Raw genomic sequence first — 13223 nt, 5'->3', positions numbered from 1 at the left:
GATGGAGAACTACTCCTCCTCATGGGAGCAAGCAGCGGTGATGAAGATGGCGGTGGAGATGGCAGCGGTGTCGATGGAGAAGCCTTCCGGGGCACTTCCCCGTCCCGGCGGCGTGCCGGAACGAGAGTCCCGTCCCCGGATCTTGGCTTCGCGATGGCGGCGGCTCTGGAAGGTTTCTGTGGGTTTCGTCCAACTTGTCAGGGTTTTCGCGACGGAGGCTTTAAATAGGCGGAAGGGCAAGGTCGGTGGACTTCTGGGGGGCCCACACTATAGGGGGGCACGGCCCCCCCTTTGGCCGTGCCGGCCTAGGGTTTGGTGGCCCTGTGCCCCCTCTCTGGCGGTTCTCGGGTGTTCTGGATGCTTCCGGGCAAAATAGGAACCTGGGCGTTGATTTCGTCCAATTCCGAGAATATTTCTTTACTAGGATTTCTGAAACCAAAAACAGCAGAAAACAGGAACTGGCACTTCGGCATCTTGTTAATAGGTTAGTTCCGGAAAACGCATAATAATGACATATAATGTGTATAAAACATGTAGGTATCATCAATAAAGTAGCATGGAACATAAGAAATTATCGATACGTCGGAGACGTATCAACCTCCTGATTGGAATTTGCCTTTTGAAATTATGTGTGATGCTAGTGATTTTGCTGTAGGCGCTGTTCTTGGACAGCGAGTAGATAAAAAACTGAATGTTATTCATTATGCTAGTAAAACTCTTGATGCTGCTCAAAGAAATTATGCTACAACCGAAAAAGAATTATTAGTCTGTAGTCTTTGCTTGTGACAAGTTTAGATCCTATATTGTTGATTCAAAAGTCACAATTCATACCGATCATGCTCGCAATTAGATACCTTATGACAAAGAAAGATGCTAAGCCGAGGGTTATTAGATGGGTACTTCTTTTGCAAGAATTTGATTTACATATTGTAGATAGGAAAGGTGCTGATAATCCTCGTTGTCGATAATTTATCTAGATTGGAAAATATTACTTATGATCCCGTTCTCGTTAATGATAGTTTTCCAAATGAACAATTGGCTGTAATAAAGGTGAGCTCGCGAGACAGTCCTTGGTATGCTCGATTATGCTAACTTTATTGTTTCCAAGTACTTGCCTCCAACTTTTTCAGCTCGAGCAGAGGAGGAAATTCTTTTATGACTTGAGGCATTATTTTTGGGATGACCCACACTTATATAAAGAAGGAGTGGATGGTATTCTGCGAAGGTGTGTTCCCGAATATGAACAACAAGAAATATTGAGTAAATGTCATGGTAGTGCTTATGGAGGACATCACGCCGAAGATAGAACCGTGCAAAAGGTTCTACAATCAGGTTTTTATTGGCCAACTCTCTTCAAAGATGCAAGGAAGTTTATTTTATCTTGTGATGAATGTCAAAGGGTTGGTAATATCTCCGAACGCAATGAAATGCCTATGAATTATACTCTTGTTATTGAACCATTTGATTGTTGGGGATTTGACTTCATGGGACCTTTTCCGTCTTCGAAGGTAACACTCATATACTTGTTGCTGTTGATTATGTTACTAAATGGGTGGAAGCCATACCTACAAAAAGTGCCGACGGTGAGACCTCTTTAAGAATGCTTTTAGATATTATGTTTCCTAGATTTGGAGTTCCTAGATATATTATGACCGATGGAGGTTCTCATTTTATTCATGGAGGCTTTAGAAAAACTCTTGCTAGGTATGGTATTAATCATAGAATTGCTTCCGCTTATCACCCTCAAACTAGTGGTCAAGTAGAATTATCGAATAGAGAGATTAAATCTATTTTGGGAAAGACCGTTAATAAATCTAGAAAGAATTGGGCTAGTAAATTGAAGGAAGCACTATGGGCTTATAGAACTGCTTATAAAAATCCCATGGGAATGTCACCCTATAAAATGGTTTACGGAAAAGCTTGCCATTTACCTTTAGAACTAGAGCACAAAGCTTATTGGGCTGTTAGAGAACTAAATAAAGATCCTAAACTAGCCGGTAATAAGAGGTTGCTGCAATTAAGTTCTCTAGATGAATGGAGAAGTGAAGCTGATGAAAATGCTAAACTCTTTAAAGAGAAAGTTAAGAAATGGCATGATAGAAGGATCATCAAAAGAGAGTTTAATATTGGGGATAAAGTCCTATTGTATCGGTCTCGTCTCAGATTCTTTGCAGGGAAATTACTCTCGAAATGGGAAGGACCATACGTTGTTGAGGAGGTGTATCGTTCAGGAGCAATTAAAATTAGCTCTCTCCAAGGCAATGCTACGCAAGTGGTGAATGGACAAAGACTCAAGCATTATATCTCGGGTGATTCTTATAATGTTGATGTTGATATTATTCAAGTGGAAACACCGGAGGCTTTCATCAAAGGACAAATTGACAGCCCGCCAGAACTCGACTTTGAATAGGTAACAAGATCGGTAATGAAAAGTTCGCAATTTACTTTCCGAACAATATTTTTGCTGTTTTTGGAAAATATGAAAAATTACGAGATCGAAACGGAGTGGAAAAGACGCACGAGGGCGTGCCACCACAGGCCGGCGCGGCCTGGCCTGGGCCCGCGCCGCCCTATGAGGACACCGCCTCGTCGCCTCTTTCCGACTCTGGTTCGACCTGGTATTTTCCGTTTGTTCTGAAATTTTTTACTATATAATCTCCCAGACCCCTGGAGGTCCGTATATCGTTTTCTCGACGTGTTTTGTTTCGAGCTATTTTTGCCAGGATTTGTTTCGGATCTAGAGCCATCATGTCTTCGTCGGGAACTCCGAAGGACAGCTCCTGCAAGGATGTTGGCAACTTGAACATGGAGGAGCTGAGGATGCACCCAAAGGAGTTGATGCTCGTCGAGGGAAAACTGCAGATCACAGATGTTCAGGGTCCCAAAGGAGAAGGAAGCTTGGAAGACAGGATGGAGAAGCTAGAACAAGAGGTTTTCAATTACAAGAAGATGGCCGAGCGTGAAGTGGATATCTTCCACAAGATTGTGTCTCGTACTCATTGCCGAACACGAGAAGGAAACTGCAAAGCTATGGGGCGACATCCTCTCACTTCACGACACCACCAACAAACTCCAAGCTCAACTCTATGACGTTCATAATCGTAACCGTGAGTATGAAAACAGGTTTAAACACATAAGCCATGCTACTAGTTTCGGGATTCCCGAGACCAAGATGTCATTTGTTGATGGAGAGCCTCTATCTTGGAAGTCCGAAGACGGGAATTCATCACCACCATCGCCAAAGGAGTAATTCATCATCGGTATTGGCATCCCCTTGGTTTGTTCCAAGCTTGGGGAGTGCCGCGGTATCACATCATCACTACCTTTTACTTTTTACTATCAAGTAGTGTCATATCATGAGTAGGGAGGTTATCGTATAAGATGGGTTGCAGTGTGGAAGTATCTCTCCTTTAGTTTGTCTATGTATCCCTTGGTGTGAGTTATCGTTATGAAATATTAATGAGAAGTCTTATCATTTACATATTGCACACCTTATTTTAGTTTGCAATTTCTACTATATGATTGATCTTGATTTTAGTATTGGTACCACTTTGGGAGCATTGAGTAAATCTATTTGGTTTTGGCAAACTTAGCATTGGTCAAATAGCAACAACACCTTGAGGTTTAAGTAGAAAAAGAGAAATACATATAGTTGTTTCATTGTCTTCCTTTCTTGTTAGCTCATAGCTTATTATTCGAAGTTAAGATTGTTTGTGCTTACAAGTAAGATGCATGATTGTTTCTATCACATGTATATTTGTTTGTTTCCCTCAACTCTTATGCTTGCTATTTAACCTTGCTAGCCAAAGGCCTGTACTGAGAGGGAATGCTTCTCGTGCATCCAAACCTTTAAACCAAAACCCAAGCCATGTGTGTCCACTATAACTACCTATTATGTGGTATTTCCTACCATCCCAAGTAAATACTTCATGTGCTACCTTTAAACAATTCAAAATTTATTACTTCTTATTTGTGTCAATGTTTTATAGCTCATGAGGAAGTATGTGGTGTTTTATCTTTCAGTCTTGTTAGGCAGCTTCCACTAATGGACTAGTGGCTTCATCCACTTATCCTATAGTTTTGCAATAAGAGCTGGCAACGGGGTTCCCGGCCCCAATTAATCAACTTTCATTAATAATTCTCTTCACGTGTTTTGCTCTGATTCATCAGTAAGCAACTTAATTTTGCAATAGACACTCCTCCATGGTATGAGATTGTTGGAAGGCACCCGAGGATTCGGTTAGCCATGGCTTGTGTAAGCAAAGGTTGGGGGGAGTGTCATCCTTAAATAAACTAAAATACATGTGTAAACAAAAGAGAAGAGGGATGATCTACCTTGTCTGGTAGAGATAAAGTCCTTCATGGGAGCCGCTCTTTGGAGGTCTCGTTTGGCAAGGGGGTTAGAGTACTCGCTACCAGTCGTTGACAACGACAAACACCTCTCAAAACTTTACTTTTATTCTCTTTATATGATTTCAAAACTGAAAAAGCTCTAGCACATGATTTAATCCCTGCTTCCCTCTCGCGAAGGGCTTGTCTTTTACTTTATGTTGAGTCAGTAAACCTATTTCCCTCCATCTCAAGCAAGCATTTGAGTTGTTGTGATCAAATTATTATATTGTGATTTGCTTCATCATGTCTTTACTCTTCCTTGTTTAGTACAAGTTTTACCTGAATGAATATAGCTTTGAAAGTCATCAATGATTAATATGATTGAGTATGCAAGTTTACCATAAGCTTTAATATGAGAGCGCTGCTCAATAGATAAGTATAATCCGTTAACCTGTTCTCCGACCAAGAACAAAGTTTGCCATCACCAATTATGATTCCCTATGCACCTTTATTTGTGATTACCTTATACTTATTTCAAGTTGAATTATATGAGGAAGTTGTTCACTAGAATGCCTTGTGTGAATTAATATGATGCTTCTTGTCCGTATTTTATTTATCGACTCTTCACTCCATAAACATGTGGTCCCGTTTACCGAGTTCGGCTTCGCTTGGGGACAAGCGAAGTCTAAGCTTGGGGGAAGTTGATACGTCCAATTTGCATCACTATTTTATATCATAATTTGTTGTTATTCATTGATATATTTCATATTGGGACACAATACTTATGTTATTTCATCTATTTTGCATGTTTCATGATTATTTGGAGATCGCGCACCGGAGTCGGGATTCTCACTGGAAAAAGCACCGTCAGGATGCAATATTTCGGAAGATCAACTGTGGAAGGAAATTATACCAAAAATCCTATTTTTCCAGATGACGGAGAAAGCCAGAAGGGGGAGTCGAGAAGACCCAAGGTGGGGCCTGAAGGAGATATGCCCTAGAGGCAATAATAAAGTGGTTATTATTTATATCTTTATGTTTATGATAAATGTTTATATATCATGCTATAATTGTATTAACCGAAATATTAGTACATGTGTGATATGTAGACAACAAGAAGTCCCTAGTATGCCTCTTAAACTAGCTTGTTGATTAATGGATGATTAGTTTCATAATCATGAATATTGGATGTTATTAATAACAAGGTTATATCATTATATGAATGATGTAATGGACACACCCAATTAAGCGTAGCATAAGATCTCGTCATTAAGTTATTTGCTATAAGCTTTCGATACATAGTTACCTAGTCCTTATGACCATGAGATCATGTAAATCACTTATACCGGAAAGGTACTTTGATTACATCAAACGCCACTGCGTAAATGGGTGGTTATAAAGGTGGGATTAAGTATCCGGAAAGTATGAGTTGAGGCATATGGATCAACAGTGGGATTTGTCCATCCCGATGACGGATAGATATACTCTGGGCCCTCTCGGTGGAATGTCGTCTAATGTCTTGCAAGCATATGAATAAGTTCATAAGAGACCTGTTATCACCAGAATTTGACCGAGTCAGAGGTGGGCCGCGATCAAGATGGGCTTGAAGATTATATAATGAAGAAATACGTGAATCGGCCTTATATGCAAAGATTGGGCTAGTTTGCCCTTGTATCTGTAATATAGTAGATTGCATCTTAGATTAGAAGATAGAGTTTGACCCGTGCACGGTTAGGTGCACGCCTAAATTAGAAAGTCCCCTGGACTATAAATATGTATCTAGGGTTTATGGAATAAACAACAACCAACGTTCACCCCACAAATCAATCTCGGCGCATCGCCAACTCCTTTGTCTCGAGGGTTTCTATCGGTAAGCATCATGCTGCCTAGATCGCATCTTGCGATCTAGGCAGCACAAGCTTCATGTTGTTCATGCGTTGCTCGTACTGAAGCCTTTTTGATGGCGAGCAACGTAGTTATCATAGATATGTTAGGGTTAGCATAGTTCTTCGTATCATATGCTGTCGTAGTGCAACCCTTGCGTATCTAGCCGCCCTTACACCTATCTCAGGTGTAGGGGCGGCACCCCGCTTGATCATTATTTAGTAGATCCGATCCGTTACGGTTGCTCCTTGTTCTACAAGGATTAGTTTAATATCTGCAATAGTTAGGCCTTACAAAGGGTTGGAGGATCCAGCGGCACGTAGGGTGTCGTTTGCTAGTCCTAGACAGGATGTTCCGGGATCAACCTCGTGTTGGTTTTTAGGCCTTGTCTAGGATCGGCTTACGATCACCGTGCGTGGCCGCGAGGCCCAATCGTGAGTAGGATGATCCGATTATGCGGTGAAAACCCTAAATCGTCGTAGATCGAGTTAGCTTTATCTTGATCAAGCAGGACCACCATATATTCGTGCACCTCGTACGAATCATGGGTGGATCGGCTCTCTGAGCCGATTCACAGGATAACCTGAGAGCCGATCGAGGCTCGTATTTAATGTTTACGTGTATGCCATGCAGGAACTAAGCGAGGCATCTCCATCACCTTCCCGACCAGGTATAGGTCAGGTGGCACGCCCAAGCATCAGCATCGGACGTGTGTACCAGAAGCTTTGCGGGCCGTCGCTCGGAGGGACCAGGGCCAGCCGCAGCCCTAAGTTGTTCCCGGCTCTACTGTGTTGCCCGTCGCTGCCCGCCGGTGGGTTTCTGACGACAACACATTCTGGCACGCCCGGTGGGACAATCGTCTACATCAACCACATCGCCATCTGCATCTGAGATAGCGGACGGCACGCCAGTCACTTATGAGGATCTGACCGACGAGCTCAAGAAGAAGTATGACGAGGTCAAAGCTATCCTCGAGGCCGATCTCATCGGCTCTTTCCACAGAACCCGTTCACATGGCATCAGGTGGAAGGGGTTCTCGCCTGACGGTGCGCTCGATGGGATAGACCTATCCGCCCCATCGGAAGAACGCACCAGGTCCCTGCGGCAAGAGATCAACTACATGGTAGCTCACTCGCTACATCGCCACTCTGAGAACCTGGTGAACACTTTGGAGCGTGTCGCTCTTCGGGTGATCCAGGAGATCATGAGGCACCAGTACTCGCCGTCAGGACCAGCTCTCGGGACACATCAAGGAGAGATGCCACTCCAGTCCCGTCCACCGCTGCCACTTGCATGGGCAGCACCAGAAGTGCGGAATTCACCGACATTCGTCGTCTACAAGATTGGTGGTGATCCTAGTGACTGCCAGTTCTTGCAGGAGGCGCCTAAGGAGATCCCTCACGGGTACATGTGCACATATGTGCCAGACTGCGGTAATCGGGCACTCACGAACCGGGCCGCTACATCGGGGACTTCGGAAAAGCGAGGAGGAACGTCGGCGACGGATCTTGAGAAGCGAGACGTGGCTAACTAAGTACGCCACCCCGACGAACCTCCGGAGCTCAGCTCCTGCAGTTGGCTCAGAGCTGGAAAAGCAAGCATGGCTGGCTAAGTACGCCACCCCGGCGAATCTTCAGAGTTCGACTCCTGCGGCCAGCACTGCGGATCAAATCAGCACGATCCTGAGAGACCAGTTCGGCATGGTGCCGAAAAGGAGGACAATTGGCTATTCCAAGCCGTATCCCGACGAGTACGAATTGGTCCCGCTACCACCCAAGTATCGGCTCCCTGACTTCTCTAAATTCAGTGGATCAGATGGTTCCAGCTCCATCGAGCATGTGAGCCGATATTTGGCACAATTAGGAACGGCCTCAGCGTCGGATCCACTACGCGTGAGGTTCTTCGCACAGTCCCTCACGGGATCGGCTTTCGGGTGGTACACGTCGTTGCCACCGGACTCGATCCGGACTTGGAAGCAGTTGGAAGAACAGTTCCACATGCAGTTTCACTCAGAAGCTTCTGAGTCTGGCCTCGCCAATCTAGCACAAATACGTCAGAAGCGCAGAGAAACTGTGGCAGAATACATCCAGCGCTTCAGGAACCTTAGGAACCGATGTTATTCGGTTCGTTTGATTGAAAAGGAAGCAGTCGAGTTGGCAGTGGCGGGCCTTGCGTCGCCACTCAAGGACATGGCCTCCCAAGCAGACTACCCTTCGCTGGCGCACATGGTTCAGAAACTGTCGGCATATGAACAGCGCCACCCGGACTTGTACCAGGACAAATTCAAGCGTGCAGTAGTCCTGGTCGAGGCAGATGAAGATGAAGGCTCTGCGGGAGATCAAGAGGTAGCAGTGGCTGAATGGACTCGGGGGGCAACCCCCGTGTCCTGCAAATGGGTGAAGCCACCAGGTCCGCCCAGAGGGTTCGATTTTGACGTGACCAAAACTGAGCAAATCTTCGACCTCCTGCTCAAGGAGAAGCAGTTGAAGATACCCGAAGGTCTCAAATTCCCCACGGTGCGGAGAGCTGAATGGAAAGCCATACTGCAAATGGCATAACTTGCTCTCCCATGCCACCAACGACTGCAGGGTGTGGCGTCAGCAGATCCAAATGGCGATAGAACAAGTACGTCTGATTTTCAACCAGTACGCCATGAAGGTCGACACCCACCCCTTCCCCGCCGTTAACATGGTGGAGTGCACTTACCCTGAAGGTTGCCAGCCAGGATCCTCGTTCAGCATCAACATGGTAGGACTTGGACATCACGCTGGCAAGGACGGAGACGAGGACAGCTGCTCTCGTAGCAAGGATACAGAGGAAGCCGCTCCACGCGATCGGCTCCGTCACGATGGCAAGCGCTACGTCACAGAGGGAGAAGTGAAGAACATCAGATATCAGCGACCCCTCTCAGATCACCTCCTCAACAAGTATGTGAGTCAGTATGACCAACGCCGACGATCCAGCGATGATGATGAAAGAGATCGTCTGGCCAGAGAAGCCAGAAGACATCGTCGGCATGATCGCGATGAGGAGGAGTACGAGCGCTGTGCCAAGGAAAAGTCAAGGGAGCGAGACGACGAGGATAGGCACTGGGACTGTCCCTTCTTCAGACACTACTGGGATTCAGGAATGAGCCGATTGCCTACAATCGGCAACTGCCCAGAATGCAACCAGAAGAAGAAGAAGGCAGCTAACGTGTCCGTGTTCCAACGCTTAGGGCCTCTCCCGCCTCGAAGCAAACAAGCTGAGTCCCCTCGGATGGAAGATCTCGAAGATTTAGAAGACGAGGGAGAAGAAGAAGAAGACAGGTACCACCGGCCAAGGTGGTGCCCTGATGGACTCAGCCGTTCCCAAAAGCGTAGGGTTCAGCGATTGCGCGGCTTGGAAGAAGCCGAAAGGTTATATCTGCACACGCTAAGGAAGGCGCGGCCTGATTTGGCCGCGAAAATTCAGCGAACCCTGGATGAAGAGGGTCGACCACGAAAGATGGAGTGGCGCCCCAAGCAAAGGAAAGCCGATGATGAAACATCGGCTGGCACAAACATGGTGCTCATCCTTCCGACGGAGTTTAGCGCTCCAGGATTAAACGATGCACTCAAGGTGAACGACGGCGAGCGCATCGACAGGACAAAGGATGAGGTTAGGCTGGTCTTATCCACTGGCCTAACCGAGTAGCAAGAGCAAACCGATGAGCAAACGTGGCGAGGCTGATCCTTGTGATCGGCCCCAAAAAATCTATGAAGGAAAATTACAAGACCTTCATTGAGCGTTTCGATCAATATGGAGGCCGATTTTCAGCAATCGGCCAAAATTATCCTCACCACATGTTCTGCTTGTGTTCAACATCGATCTATTGGGTAGTGTTCACGTCGGCGGACGAGCGTCAACACGAATCCTAACGGAGCCGACGTGCAAATACAGTGCCTGGGCTAACCACAGAGCCGAAATCTGCAGTCACCTAGCAGATTCGGCTCGGGGGGGCATCTAATCAGATGAACATGTGCAGATGAGTCTAATCAGATGAACATGTGCAGATGAGTCTAATCAGATGAACATGTGCAGATGAGCATGTGTGCAGTGAAACATTGGGGGCCGATAGGAAAAATCGGCCAGTAAAAAAAAAAAAGCCGATGCAAGGACATCGACTTTAGAACTGAGAAACAAAGCCGATGCAGAGCCATCGACTCTAGTACAATTACACAAGACCTACCGGATATGTGCTCAAGGCTCAGATTTTCGCCAGGATGGTTTTCAGTTCGGCTTCGATTTTCGCCAAGAATGTACAATGAGAGCAGCCTCGGCTGAAATGAGCCGATGACCCTTTGCGCCCGTTCAGCGGTAGCATCAGTTTGGCATGCGAGACATCGGCGTTCAGTGGAAGAAAGCTGATCAATGGGGGCGAGTGTGGCTGACTTTTCCTGGTGGCTGTCTCGGATTACCAGGTTAACTAAGGTCAAGGCCTTTTTTGTTTGATCCATACATCCCCGCTGATATTCTCGCCTTGATTTAAGGCTCGGGGGGCAACTAACTTGGTAGATGCTCTATCTCTGGGAGCCGATTGGAGTTGCATCGGCTGACCCTGCATCATAACCTTCTCCGAAAAGCGGGAGCTGTTTGCAGAAGATGAAGACTGCTAAAACTACGGAGAGGAGCCGGGAAGGGAAGCCGTCGGCTTTTATAGGGTTTGGACCGTCCTGTTGCTGCAAGAAAAGGGAGAAGACTGGATTCTCAAAATAGCCGATGAACAGTCATCGGCTGTAGGATTGTGAAATATCATGGTCAGGTATCAAATCACAGTCTGAATTTGAGAAATGCTCGACTGACGGTCTAATCGATATTCGAGGTTGGCTCCATGGGCGTCGAAAGAAAAAGTCCGATTCATTGCTATCGGTTTTGGTGTGGCGAGCGGAAGGCTTGAAATTGGATTAATTGAAAGATAAATTGGAAGAACAATTCTCATTAATTCAAAGGAGCGGCTTTACAAGAAAGAGCCGATGGCTCTCAAAAGAGGGATCTGGTGCCTAGTGCACTGCTACTACTAGTCCTACTCTACTAGTTGTCGCTATCCTCATCGTCGCCGTCGTCAATGTCATCGGCGCTACTCCCAGGAAGCTCCTCGTCGCTGCTACCCCAGCCTTCGGCCGGAGCTTCGTCTTCCTCGTCATCATCATCATCCTCGCTGTCCGCCCAAGAGCGGAAGCGCTTGGTTGGCGGGTATCCGATGGAGGAGGAGAATTCATCCTCCTTTTCTTCCTCCTCGTCATCATCATCGTCTTCGCTGTCCGCCCAAGCGCGGAATCGCTTTGCCGGCAGAAGCTTAGCGGGGGAGGAGGGTCCGCCCTCCTTTTCTTCTTCTTCTTCCTCTACTTCTTCCCCCTTCCCGTCGGAGGAGGTGGGTTTCACCCAGGGATGGAGGTCGTCCTCGCTTTCGCCTATCAGCTCCCCTTCGATGAGGAACTTGAGGTCGTCTTCCCCATCGGTCAGAGGCAGGTCGCCCTCTGGCACAGGGTCGGAGTTCCACTCCATCTCGCTCGAGGAGAAGGATTGGAGGGAGCGGCCGGAGGAGACGGAGGAAGAGGAAGACATTGCTACAGGGGGAGAGGGTTTTTTGGTGCCGATGGCCAGAACAGAGGAAGGAGATGAAGTGGGCTAACCAATCGGCACAGTTAAATAATAAGGAGCCTAGTGGAGATTTGATGCCATTGCAGTTTTCGAGGAGGTGATGCTAAAGCTATCAAATTTTGCAGAGAAGCTGAGAAGACAGGGCATCATGATGAAGGATACTGCAACGGTTCTGCTCTGCCACGACATGACCCTTCGAAGGAAAAACAGAGTGGTTTTGGAATTACCAATTCCAAAACCAGGGGGGCATGTGTTATCACCAGAATTTGACCGAGTCAGAGGTGGGCCGCGATCAAGATGGGCTTGAAGATTATATAATGAAGAAATACGTGAATCGGCCTTATATGCAAAGATTGGGCTAGTTTGCCCTTGTATCTGTAATATAGTAGATTGCATCTTAGATTAGAAGATAGAGTTTGACCCGTGCACGGTTAGGTGCACGCCTAAATTAGAAAGTCCACTGGACTATAAATATGTATCTAGGGTTTATGGAATAAACAACAACCAACGTTCACCCCACAAATCAATCTCGGCGCATCGCCAACTCCTTCGTCTCGAGGGTTTCTATCGGTAAGCATCATGCGGCCTAGATCGCATCTTGCGATCTAGGTAGCACAAGCTTCATGTTGTTCATGCGTTGCTCGTACTGAAGCCTTTTTGATGGCGAGCAACGTAGTTATCATAGATATGTTAGGGTTAGCATAGTTCTTCGTATCATATGTCTGTCGTAGTGCAACCCTTGCGTATCTAGCCGCCCTTACACCTATCTCGGGTGTAGGGGCGGCACCCCGCTTGATCATTATTTAGTAGATCCGATCCGTTACGGTTGCTCCTTGTTCTACAAGGATTAGTTTAATATCTGCAATAGTTAGGCCTTACAAAGGGTTGGAGGATCCAGCGGCACGTAGGGTGTCGTTTGCTAGTCCTAGACAGGATGTTCCGGGGATCAACCTCGTGTTGGTTTTTAGGCCTTGTCTAGGATCGGCTTACGATCACCGTGCGTGGCCGCGAGGCCCAATCGTGAGTAGGATGATCCGATTATGCGGTGAAAACCCTAAATCGTCGTAGATCGAGTTAGCTTTATCTTGATCAAGCAGGACCACCATATATTCGTGCACCTCGTACGAATCATGGGTGGATCGGCTCTTTGAGCCGATTCACAGGATAACCTGAGAGCCGATCGAGGCTCGTATTTAATGTTTACGTGTATGCCATGCAGGAAACTAAGCGAGGCATCTCCATCACCTTCCTGACCGGGTATAGGTCAGGTGGCACGCCCAAGCATCAGCATCGGACGTGTGTACCAGAAGCTTTGCGGGCCGTCGCTCGGAGGGACCAGGGCCAGCCGCAGCCCTAAGTTGTTCCCGGCTCTACTGTGTTGCCCG

This window comes from Lolium rigidum, chromosome 6 (assembly GCF_022539505.1).
Source record: "Lolium rigidum isolate FL_2022 chromosome 6, APGP_CSIRO_Lrig_0.1, whole genome shotgun sequence".
Taxonomy (NCBI): domain Eukaryota; kingdom Viridiplantae; phylum Streptophyta; class Magnoliopsida; order Poales; family Poaceae; genus Lolium; species Lolium rigidum.
This window is presented reverse-complemented; position numbering follows the sequence as displayed.